The 13,443-nt window shown below is 35.7% G+C and overlaps 1 pseudogene; it reads left to right on the forward strand.

Annotated features, from left to right (window-relative positions):
- Positions 1 to 406: 406 nt before the first annotated feature.
- LOC102816685 lies at positions 407 to 4,807 on the forward strand (annotated as a pseudogene).
- The last annotated feature ends 8,636 nt before the right edge of the window (positions 4,808 to 13,443 follow it).

Below are 13,443 nucleotides of genomic sequence, written 5' to 3' on the forward strand. Positions count from 1 at the left end.
ACCTTTTATCCACTCTTATCCTTACAATCCTCTTACAAGACCTGTTATTTGGGGAAAAAAATATAAAATCATTGGTAATAGTCAAACAGAGTAACTTAAAGCTGTGACAACTTGGCACTCTTGCTTATCTACTTTATCTGCCTGGAACAATCCCTTCTTTCCTCCCTTCCATCTAATAGATAAATTCAACTTAGAAATCCCCAGCTCTCAACTTTGGGACTTTGGGCCAAGTATTAGAGTATGTGTGAGTCAACTAAAGCTCTATACTCATTTTGTACAAATACATGTTTGTGTTTTTCTTTTCTCTTTTTGAGAAAGGATAAAGAAAGCTTGGCAGGTGTTTATAGTAACTTGGGAATCACAGACTCTAGAAAAAGGTTATTTGTCCAAATTTAACCCGTCATAAATGACTAATGCAACCATCAGGGTAAAAAATCAGAAACCCTTTTGTGTTTCCCAATGCATCATGCTTAAACACTGCCTAGAGTGTCAGCTGTGTTTGAAATTATCACTGTCTGCCTTCAACTTTCATTTTCCACACTCTATTTGCTTCCTTACCTCCTTCTGACTTTGTAATGCTAAATATTTCAAGGTTCAAATTAGCCATTGACTGCCTTGAGCTTTTCAGGGTAGTAAAAGTTCAATATTAATCAAATAAATAAATTTCTAACTCTGAAACTCAATGTTGAATGACAGTTATACTGCTAACTAGAAATTTCTAGTCAGTGGTAAAATATTGAATGATTCAAGAGGAATGACATGTATTAAAACTATTGTTAGAGCTATTCGGCTTAAAATATAGTTATTTAATATAAAACGATATTCAAATGCATGCATAACACAACATTTACAATAATTTGAATACTCTGGCTAAAATGGTTGTTCAACTTTTAAAAGATTTTTTTTTACTTGCCATGATTCGCTCAGTTAATATCTTTAGACTCTAAAGTTAAACTAACAGATATTAGTATAAAATATAGTTAATGCATGTATAGATTTAAAAGATGATTAGCTGGGCTAAATATGTCTTGATTATTATCTATTTCAAATCATTTAGGTCAATGGATGCTGGTGGAATGCTATGGGTTACTGCACTGGGCCATATGATAAGTTTGAATGGCAAGGTCAGCAGTTCAAGCTCACCAGTCACTCTTCAGAAATCCCTATGCAGGGTTGCTATGAGTTGGAACTAACTTAATGGCACTTAACAACAACACTAACAAGGAATATAAAGGTGTTTGGTATAGAAAAAAAAGCCAAGCCACCTGTAATATCCAAAAAATCTTTTGTTATGTATCTTGCAACACTCTGAGTGTTCATATTTATTTCCCAATAGCAGATCTTGTAGGACTATTGTGAGGATAAAGGTGTGTGTAAAGGTTTTTAGACAGATGATAAACCATTTATCTCTAGCCTTGAGAATGGAACCCGTGTTTTAATGATGGATAGGCAGAAAAGAAGTGAGGGATTCTGGGACAACTGTTTCAGCATATAGTAACTTTCTGTCTTCATACTTTTAAAAGGAAAAAAAATAATCTCCAATATTCTTTAAACTAAAATCTATAGGTGAAACAAATGGTTAAACACTTCACTACTAGCCAAAGTATTAGCAGTTTGAGCCCAACTAGAGGCCTCACAGACAGGCCTGCTGATACGTTTCTGAAAGGTCATAGCCTAGAAACACCTGCGGAGTAGTTCCACTCTGCACAGATGTGGCTCCCGTGAGTTGGAACAACTACAACAACAATTCTTTATTATTATTATTATTTTTGTTAGAACGGTCAAATCAACTCTTGATTCATAGTGAATCTGTGTACAACAGAATGAAACTTTTCCGGGTCCTGCACCATAGTCACAATTTTTATGTCTGAGCCCACTGTTGAACCACTGTATCAGTCCATAACTTTGAGAATCTTTCTTTTTTTGCTCTGACCCTCCAATTTACCAAACACGATGTCCTTTTCCAGGTAATACTTCCTCCAAGTAATATATCCAAAGTATGTGAGATAAAATCTGGCCATCCTCCTTTTTAAGGAATATTTTGGCTATACATTTTCCAAGACAGACTTGTTTGTTCTTCTGCATGTTAATGATACACTCAATATTCTTCAACACTGTTATTCAAACACATCAATTTTTTTCTTATCTTCTTCATTCATGTTCCATATAAGGTTATTGAAACTACCATGGCTTGGGTCAGGGGCACCTGCATCCTCAAAGTGACATCTTTGTTCTTTCCCACTTTAAAGGAGTCTTTTGTGGCAGATTTTTCCAATGTAATATGTCCTTTGATATCTTTACTGTTGTTTCCATGAACAATTGATTATCGATCCAAGTAAAATGAAATCCTTTACAATTTCAAAATTTTCTCCATTTATTATAATGTTGTTTATTGGCCTAGATGTGGAAATGTTTATTTTCTTTATATTGAAATGAAATTCATCAGAAAGCTGTAGGCTTTGATCTTAATCAACAAGTGTTTCAAGTCTTCTCTGCTTTTACCATGCAAGGTTATGTTATCTGTATATCAACGACTGTAAATGAGCCTTCCTCCAATCCTGATGCCACATACTTTTTCATATAGTTCAGTTTCCTGGGTCATTTGCATAAGGTATGGCATAAGGGTACAACTCTGAAGGAAACTTCTCTCCATAAAATTTTTCAGTACTGTAATTCAAGACTTGAATTTTTTCTTCATTTCTATCAGCTTGAGAAATTCTGAGCACTCTTGAGCTACCCTTTGAAATTTGTTGTTCCTCTCGCTTATTTCATCATTTCTTCCAATTACTTTAGCTACTCTATGTCCAAGAACCATTCTTGGAATGGCAGTGGTGTACCAGCATCAAGAACATAAAAAATTTGAAACAAATAAATGTTGTAAAAGCCTGTGATGGTCCTGAGGAACTGAATATTTTCATTAATGCTATGCCTCTTCTAGCAATGGAATACCTAGAAGTTCTGGAGGAGGTCTTTGGAAGCTACTTAACAAACCAGAAAATTGCTGTGGACTTAAAGAAAGCCAGATACTTTCTTTACTTAGTGATATAGGGTTTGGGATATGATATGTGCAGGAAAACAAAATTATACATCATGACCTGAAAACATAGTTCTTCAGGATGTTGATGGGAAAATATTACATAAAATAATTGATCTGGGGTATGCCAAAGATGTTGATCAAGGAAGTTTATGTACATCTTTTGTGACAATGCTGGCCAGTATCTGGCCCCAGAGCTTTTTGAGAATAAGTCTTATACAGCCACTGTTGATTTTTGGAGCTTAGGTACCATGGTGTTTGATTGTATTCCTGGACATAGGCCTTTTCTACATCATCTGCAACCATTTACCTGGCATAAGAAGATTAAGAAGGGTCCAAAGTATATATTTGCATCTGTACAGATAACAGGAGAAGTCTGGTTCAGTAGCCATTTACCTAAACCAAATAGCCTTTGTAGTTTATGAGTAGAGCCCATGGAAAACTGGCTACAATTGATGCTGAATTGGGATCATACTGATCTTGTTTTGAAGCAGCCAAGCTGCTTTGCATTAATGGTCTGAATTTGAAGATAGTGTGCATCCTGAATACGACTTCTGCAAAGATAATTTGTTTTTTGTTGCTTCCTGATGAAAATCTCCATTCACTACAGTCTCGTATTGAGAGTGAAACTGGAATAAATTCTGGTTCTTAAGAGTTGCTTTCAGAGATGGTAATTTCTCTAATCCCTTGGAAGCCAGCCTCTCAGGGTGTTCTAGATGGAGTTAGAGGTTGCGATAGCTATGTGGCTCATATGTTTGATAAAAGTAAGACTATATGAAAGGGCATTTGCTTCCACAAGTTTATCTGTCGGTGTAAATTATATTGTACAGGACAACAAAACACAGCTACCAATTATACAATTATTTAAAGTATGGCCTGAAGCAGTGCATTATGTACCTGGGCTAAAAGTTTACAGCAGGCTCTTTCAGGGACAAAGAGCAGCAATGGTAAGTCTTCTTAGATATAATGCTAACTTGACAAAAAAGAAGAACACTTTCATTTCAGCATCTCAGCAATTCAAAGCTAAACTTGAGTTTTTTCACAAAAGCATTCATCTTGACTTGGAGAGATGTAGTGAGCAGATGATTTACGGACTATCTTCAGAAAACATGTTAAAATCATGGAAGGAAATGGAAGAAAAGGCCATCCACTATGCTGAGGTTGGTGTCATTGGCTACCTAGAGGATCAGATCATGTCCTTGCACACTGAAATCATGGAGCTACAGAAGAGCCCCTATGGAAGATGTCAGGGCGACTTGATGGAATCTCTGGAGCAGCATGCCCTCGATCTATATAAGAAGCTAAAGCCCAGACCACCAGATCTCTCCTAGAGAGACAGCACGGAGGCAGTGAAGATCATTGTGCACAACACTGTGCAGAGTCAGGACTGTGTTCTCAAGGAGATGGTTGGTCACCTGAGCAAGTTGTTGGGCTGTAAGAAGATTATTGATCTAATCCCCAAGATGGAAGTGGCCCACAGTAGCATCAAAGAAGCTGACAATATTATCGTGTTTATGTAGAGAGACAGAAATATGGCACCTCCTTAAAATTGCCTGTACACAGAGTTCTGCCTAGTAGTCCCTTGTAGGATCCAGTCTAGAAGGTGCAATAACCCCTCATGGCTGCCCCCATTTTCAGTAAAAAGAGACTTTAGCACAAATGATAGAAGAAAATTTGGACTGTCTTGGTCATTTAAGCACTATTATTCATGAAGCAAATGAGGATCAGGGCAGTAGCCTGATGACTCTTGACTGGAGGTGGTTAACAGAATGACTAGGCACTTGTTCACCACCCCAAACATGGAAGTGGTCTCTGCACATGTTGGAATTAGTTTTTACCCCATGAAACTATTCTTCAGACCCGATTCATGGAAGAAATGGCTGGGATCAGAAGCTACGCATGATTACAAGTACAATATTTTGTTTTCAGTAATTTTAACCTCTAAACAGATAAGGTTTCATAAAAAGTCAATGGACTTGTTTAAATAAATAACTACAACTAAGGAGCATCATTGTGATTCAATTGTCTTCAAATTTGGTACAAACATTACTTATTTAAACAAGGCTTTTAAAAAGTTTTGCAGTCAAAAGTGGTATACTGAGAAGAAAACCTCAGCACACATTTTAAGTAAAAGTTGTCTGCCTGTGTTTCTGTTCAAGAGACTGCTTACAAGTAAAACTGGACATCTTGGAGAATGAACCCTACCTCCTGTGTTACACTCAACAGATGATCTTCCTGGCATCATAAGGAGTTGGCTTAGTTCCATTTTCAACTGTACTGCACATGTGGCCCTGCCCCTTCCCACCAGTAGGGATTGTGCATCTGTGCCTCTAATACCTTGGCTTATATATTTTTTTAATAAGTGTACTGTGTGTATATGTATTTAAGATGTACATTTAATAATATTAGTGATGACACTTATTAATTTATAATGTATTTGAAAACTTATAGGCTTTTCATTTGTAAAAATGGGTCATTTGTTTAAAGAATCGTTCATGTATTGTCATACAAATTTATAAGCTCTTCACTTCTATAGCTATAATTCCAAAATACACAAAAGTATGAAAACTAGTTTTTTTCCTAAGCTTCTTGACAACTCATTTGCTTGCGAATCTAATCTGAATTGACATTGAATCTCCTTATCCCATTTAGTGTGAACACACATTTATTTTGCTGCAGAAATAGTAATGGTTCTGTGTATGAGGGATGTAGCCTCAAACCCTGCTGGGGGAATACACAGTATATGGTGTGCTGTACTATAATATATATACTGAATTAATTACCTTTTAAAACAGGAGACATTAAGAATTCTGAAACATCTGGCTTGAAGGGTTTCAGATAAGAGACTGTGGATCTACATCTAATTTATAAGGTATTGTTTGTTTTTAAAATGTGATATGCTTTTATATTCTAGGCAGTTTTTTACATTGTATATTAAACAATGTTCAAATTACAAAAAAAAAGGGCATGTTTCAGGGTCTTTTCTGGCATCCATTTTGGCCTTTTCTTGATGTCTTACCTTTTTTATGACATTTTGCGTTCTTCGTGTCTGATATGCTTGATGTCATCCCATAACAACTCCGATCTTCAGTCATTAAGGTGCAATGCATCAAATTTATTCTTTCAATGGTCTAAAATTAGGTGGTACATACTTAAGGTCATGTTTTCACGCTCATGGTCTTGTTTTAATATTCTTCAATGTTAGCCTAACCTTACATATGAGCAATTGATGGTCTGTTTCACAGTCAGTTCCTGGCCTTGATCTGACTGATAATGTTGAGCTTCACTACCATCTGTTCTCACAGATGTAGCCAATTTTATCTTTTTGTATTCCACGTAGTGAAGTCCATGTGTCTGAATATTGGTAGTGGTGTTGGTACTGGTGATTGCGTGCTGTTGAGTTGGTTCTGACTCATAGTGACCTTTTATAGGGTTTCTGAGGCTGTAAATCTGTATGGGCGCAGAAACTCTCATCTTTCTCCTACAGAGCAACTATACATTTGAACTGCTGACCTTGTAGTTAACAGTCCAACTCATAATCGCCTACACTACCAGGGTTCCTTATGTGTATGTAGAGTTGCCATTAATACTACTGAAGAAAGGATTTTTGCAGTGAGGTCATTGGTCTTGCAACATTTTATCACATACTTTCCAGTTCATTTCTATTATCATGCTCATAATTTCCAGCTACTGGTTTCTCTTTGTTTCTAAATTCTGAATTCTAATCACTAGTAATTATCAATGCATTTTGATTACATATTTGATCAATTTTAGACTGAAGAAGTTGGTAGAATTCTCTATTTTCTTCATCACTGGCTCATGTGTTTGGTGTTTAAATTTAAATAACAATTGTTTTAGCTGGTAATGTTTATAATCATAGAGATATTATTCTATCCCAGAGGACATTGTATTTCAAGATAGATTTTAAAATGTTCTTTTTTAATGTAACACCATTCCTCTTCAGTTTGTCATTCCTGGTATGGTAAACTGTATTATTTTCTGATTCAAAATGGTCACTACATATCCATTTCAGCACGCTATGCTGATGATATTGATTTTTATACATTCCATTTCATTTGTGATGACTTTCAATTTTCCTAGATTCATATTTCATGCATGTCATGTTCCAATTATGGTGGATGTTTGCAGCAGTTTTATCAAACATAATGTTCTTTTCTAGGAACTATTTTTTCTTGACGATGTGTTTCAAGTATGTGAATTGAAGTTTCAGCATCCTCTGTTTGAAGAAAATTCTAGTTGTATTTATTTCAAGAATTATCTCTTTCTCTTTTTCACAATTCATTTTGCTATTATTGTTAGGTATTGTCTCTTTGGTTCCAACACATAGCAATGTTGCACAAAATAAAATGAAACACTGACTGTCCATAGTATGTTCAATGTTATTTGTCCAAACTTCATTTTGAACACATCAACTCTTCTGTCTTCTTTTTTCATTATTCATCTTCCCATATGTATGAGGTGAATAAAAAGAACATGATTTGGGTTCGATGCACATTAGTCATCAAAATGGCATCTTTGCTTTGAAAACTTTAAAAAGATCTTTGCAGAAGAGTTTTCCATTATAGTATGTCATTTGATTTCTTACTGCTGACACCATAAACACTGAATGCTAATTCAAGGAGAATGGAATTGTTAATAACCTCAATTTATTCTTTATTTAACATGATATAGTTTATCACTACAGTTGTGAAGATTTTCATGGTGTAATTCATACTCTTTATCTTCATAAGTAAGTGCTTCTAGTCCTCTTCTATTTTGGAAAGGCAGGTTGTGTCATCTGAATAATGTAGATTGTAAATGAGTTTTCTTCCAGTCTTCATGATGTTTAACTGTGTCTCATTGTCTACTTGACAACATTTCACTTTGTGGATCATAACAAATTCTGGATAACGTTGTAAAGAATGGGATTTTAGGACACCCCACTGTGCTCATTCAGAACCTGTACATGGATCAAGAGGCAGTCGTTCTAACAGAAAAACAAATTGGGGAAAACATGAGACAGAGTCGCATCCTTTCATTTTCCTAATTTAAAATCATACAGTATCCCTTGTTCTGTTAGGGATTCAAACTCACCAATCATTCCTTGAAAAGACTATCCATGGTCACACTTAACAACACTATGAGTGCAGCTTGAATTTATTTCTTCAGTACCATTAGTCCTTAATTATGTGCTGTCCTGGTGTGGTGCTGTAGAATAAACACTTAACTGTTAACAATCAGGTTGATGATTCAAACCCACCAGCCATGCCTTGGAAATCCTTTGCAGGATCATAATGAGCCAGAACGTACTCAAGGGCACTTAACAACAACAATGTTCCAAAATGAGTGCATGTAAACAAATTCTTTTTGGTATGTTGTGATGAGCAGTCCTTGTGGTTAGCAGTCTAATACTTATCCCATAGCACCACACCAGAACTCCATTTTGGTATCTTGTGTATATTCTTTCCATCTACTTTGGATGATCATTGTGTTTTACCCATAGAATCCTGTATTGTAACTGAATGTAGTTTCTCTTCAGTTCTTAAAGATTAAGAAATGTCTGTTGTGTTCTTCCTTTTTGTTTTTATAACATTGGGACTTTGCATATTTTGTTTTAATACTTTACATTGTCTCCTTGAGCCACCCTTGTCTTAGGATGTGTTTTATAGAGAAGCAGAAACCATAAAATTTATATATTTACATATAAAGAGAAGTTCATATCAAGGAAGTGCCTCACAACGTTGTAGAGGTGGGAGAGTCTGAACCAAGTTGAATCAAGATCATCAGGTCACATGGAAGACAGTCAGGCAATGAAGTCCAGGAGGTAAGAAGGCAGACTGCTGATGACTCCCAGGATTGTCAGGTAATAGAGCAGGCCACTGGATCAAGTCCAAAGATCAGAGGATGAACCAGATGCAAGATCTGGAACTAACAGAAAGCAAGCAAGCTTTGCCTGAGTGTCTAATGTATTGGAAGCAGGCCATGGCCCCGAGGAAATGTCTGTTCAATTGATTGGCTGCTTATAGCTAAACTGATTCTAGAGTTAATTATAATCTATTATAGATCATCATGGGGGTAACTACATCTCAACTGCCAAGCCACTGAGAGTCCTGGCCAAGTCTAAGTGACACAAAACCTGAACTATCACAACCCTTTAATATTTTCAACTCAAATCTTTTATGCATCATTTCTTACAGCTACATTTACTACTCTATGTTTAAAAGCTAGTTTTGGAGTTTCTTCAGACAAACCTTTGTGTCTTCTTGTTCTTTTTCCCTGTCTTTTAAATCATCTTTGTTTTGTTCATATATGATGTCATTGATGTGTTCCTACTATTCTTCTGGGTTCAATTGTTCAGTTCATCAAATCTGTTCTTAAGATGCTCTCTATATTCATGTAGTATATATTCAAGATTGTAATTTGGCCCCTGTGAATTTTCTTAGATATTCTTGAGCTTTCACTAGAACTTGCAAATGAGCAATTGATGGTCTGTTCTACAGTGGACCCTTGACCTTATTTTGACTGATGATACTATGTTCTCTCTATTTTCTCTTTCCACAGATGTAGTCAATTTGATTACTGTGTTTTAATTTCTGGTGATATCCAGGTATACTGCCATCAGTTTTGTTGTCATAATATACAATGACATGAATAAGTCTTTTTTTTTGTTTTTCTTTGGTCTTGCAAAAATCTATTGTGTGGTTTCTGACATTGTTTCAATCACCAAAGCCATATTTTTTCAACTACTAATGTTATTTCTTTTTTCAATTACCAGTAATTATCAATGCATCTTAATTGCATGTTTGATAAATTTAAGGCTACAACAGTTTGTGAAAATCTTCTATTTCTTTATCTTTGGCATAGATGGTGTATAAATTTAAATAGTTTAGTTATAGATGTTGTATAAATTCATATATAGTGTATAATTCTGAATATTAGTTGAATTCACTGATCTACTTTATAGACATACGGATATTCACCTAATACTGACCACGTTGTGTTGTTTTTGTTGTTGTTAGATGATGACAAAATGATTCTGACTCATAGACAACCTATGCACAACATAATGATACACTTATAGTACATTCTAAATTGAATGAAATATCTTTAAACACTTGGGCATTTGGCGGGAAAGGAAATAAACAAAACTAAACTAGAAACCCAACAAAGTGAAGAATATCTTGAATAAGTACTCTTAAAAATAAAAGACTAAAAGGAAAAAAGGAATAAATTAAATTAGTTTCAATTGAACTCAGAAAGAAGTAGAAGAAAAAGGAAAAATATATATATATACTTTCAAAGGAAAAACATAATTGCAATGATTAAGTTAAAACTATTAATGAAAAATGGAGTCAGATAAAATTTTAATTTTAAAATGATTTTAAAAAAAAAAAAAAGCAGAAAAACACCCAAGAAAATGGACACACTGTTAAAGAAAATAAAAGGAGAGAAAGTAATTGACATGCAAGACTGGCAAAGGATATCCAGCAATCTGAGATCCTGAAATAGAAAAAAAAAGTCAATGACACCAAATCAATATTTAAAATTATACACTAAGAGAACTGTCCAGACAAAAAGACATAAGTCTACATATTGAACAACTCTTCTAGTTGTCTTGTAACACTGAGAATGGATCAAAGACAACATGCTGCTCTTCCTATTAGTCTATTTGTTCATTCACGTATGTGTCAACACAACAAAATCTCAGTGAGCATAATTTCATAATAAGAATGGTATATGGTGTGGTATAGTGAATCATCTAATGACTCTTCTAACCATAGTCTGTAACTCCCACCAAATAATGTTTCTGATTTTCTGGGCCTGCATTAGAGAAGGAGAAGACACTAAAAGAAAGACATGACTCAGCTGTGGATGTTAGCAGAGTTAGCTGAGGAATAGAGACAGTTGTAGGAGGAATGGTTGGTGCTTCTTTGGCAGTTTGGTGTCAGAAGTGGTAGTTGTTGCAATGTCATGAGACTCATGAAAGTACGGGGTTTTGTAGGAGGAAGAATGAAAGGACATGGGAAGTGAAACTTGTGATTCTTAAATTGTTACTTTGCTTATTGTTAACTGTAATATTTGAAAGATATGTAAAATTTGCTACAACTGAGCATAGAAAAACTGCTACTGGATTTATCTGGGTCAAAAGTCACTTGGCTGTCATAATTACAGAGAGCTTGAAAACCCATTTTCAGCCTTGATTTGATATACTAAAACTGGAGTTACAATTTGCCTGGAAGAAATAGGTTTTATTTTAAGCCAGTAGCCTGTGTATAGACTAAAGGACATAAATAGAAACCTGAACCACACCTAGAACTGCTGAGAGGACAGATTTATGTGTAAAATAATTATCTGCAGAATGAAAAAATAACTGGCATTTTGAATTTCAAGCAAGAAGTATGCTGCTGGATACATCCATGCCTATCAGAGACAACTCCATACTCAGACTGAAAGTTAAAGTGAGCCAGCAAGCAGACAACTTGGTAGCCACTTGATGAATAACTTGATTTCCTCTGGTGATCACCTGAGTCCACCTGATGAGTGAAAATGAGGAAGAATGCAGCTATGTTGTTATATGTTCTCGAGTCAATTATGACTCATAGAGACATTGTTCAGAACAGAACAAAACACTGCTGGGACCTATGCCATGCTCACAATTGCTGTTAAACTTGAAACTATTGCTGCTACCATTATGCCAATCCATCCCACTGGGGGTCTTCCACTTTATCTAGCATGATATATTTTCTTCAGGGACTGGTTCCCTCCTGACCATATGTCCAAAGTATGAGAAACAAAATCTTGCCATTCTGGCTTCCAAGGAGCATGCTAGTTGTGTGTCTTCCAACACAAATGTGTTTATTCTTCTAGCAGTCCATGATACTTTTAATAATCTTCTCCAGCACTGTAATTTAAATGTATCAATTCTTCTACAGTCTTCCTTATTAACTGTCGAACTTTCATATGCACATGAAGGCATTGAGAAAACCATGACTTGGGTCAGGTGCATCTCAGTTCTCAAACTGACATCTTTGCTCTGGTGGTGGTAGTGGTGGCATGCCATGGAGTTGGTTCCAACTCATAGCAACCCAGCATAGAGTTCATGAGGCTGGAAATCTTTATGGGAGCAGAAAGCCTCATCTTTCTCCCATGGAATGACTACTAGTTTCAAACTGCTGGTCTTGAAGTTAGCAGCTCAACTCATAACCACTATGCTACTAGAGTTCGTTTGCTCTAGAACACTTTAAAAGATGTTTATGCATCATATGTGTCTAATGCAATGCATCATTTGATTTCTTGACTGCTGCTTCCATGAGGGTTGATGGTGGATCCAAGCAAAATGAAGTCTTTGACAACTTCAATCTTTTCTCCATTTATCTTGATGTTACTTATGGGCCAGTGGTGAGGATTTTTGTTGTCTTTACATTTAGGTACAATCCATACTGAAGGGTGTGGTCTTTGATCTTCATCAGTAGATATTTTAGTTCTCTTCATTTTCAGCAAGCCAGGTTGTATTATCTGCATATTGAAGATTGTTAAGGAGCCTACCTCCGATCCTGATGTCACATTCTTCTTCATATAATACAGCTTCTGGATCATTTTCTCAACATACAGATTGAAGAAGAATAGTGAAAAAATACAACCCAGTTGCACACCTTTCTTGATTTTAAACCATTCAGTGTTGCCTTGTTCTATTAAAATAAACCTGCTCCTTTGTCTACATAAAAGTTCCTCAAGAGCACGATTAAATGCTTCAGAAAGTTCATTCTCCCACTGTGGCCCATAGCTTGTCATGATTATACAGTTGAAAGTCTTTGCATAGTCAATAAAGCACAAGTAAGCATCTTTCTGGTATTCTCTGTTTTCAGCCAAGATCCATCTGACATCAGCAACAATATCCCTTGATCCACAGCCTTGTCTAAGTGCAGTTTGAACCTCTGTAAGTTAACTGTCAATGTAATGTTTTAGGCATTTTTGAATTATCTTTAGAAAACTTTACTAGAGTGTGATATTAATGACACTATCCTACCATTTCTGCATTTCATTGGGCCACCTCTCTTTGAAATGGGAACAAATATGTTCTCATTCAATCATTTGGCCACATAGTTGTCTTCGAAATTTCTTGACATAGATGAGTGAGTGCCTCTAGTGCTGCCCCAGTTTGCTGAAAGATTTCTATTTGTATTCCATTCATTTCAGGAGCCTTTTCCTTTAACAATGTGCAGCATAGATTTCTTTCTTCATTCCTAATGGTTCTTGATTATATGTTAACTTTTGAAACAGTTGAACACAAAACAATAATGAGATATAATTTCACACCAGCAATGCCAATGAAGTTTAAAAATGCAGAGGACAATACATACTGGCAAGGATGTGGAGAGACTGGGACCCTCCTACATTGCTGGTGGGAA

This window comes from Chrysochloris asiatica, unplaced genomic scaffold (assembly GCF_000296735.1).
Source record: "Chrysochloris asiatica unplaced genomic scaffold, ChrAsi1.0 scaffold00027, whole genome shotgun sequence".
NCBI lineage: Eukaryota > Metazoa > Chordata > Mammalia > Afrosoricida > Chrysochloridae > Chrysochloris > Chrysochloris asiatica.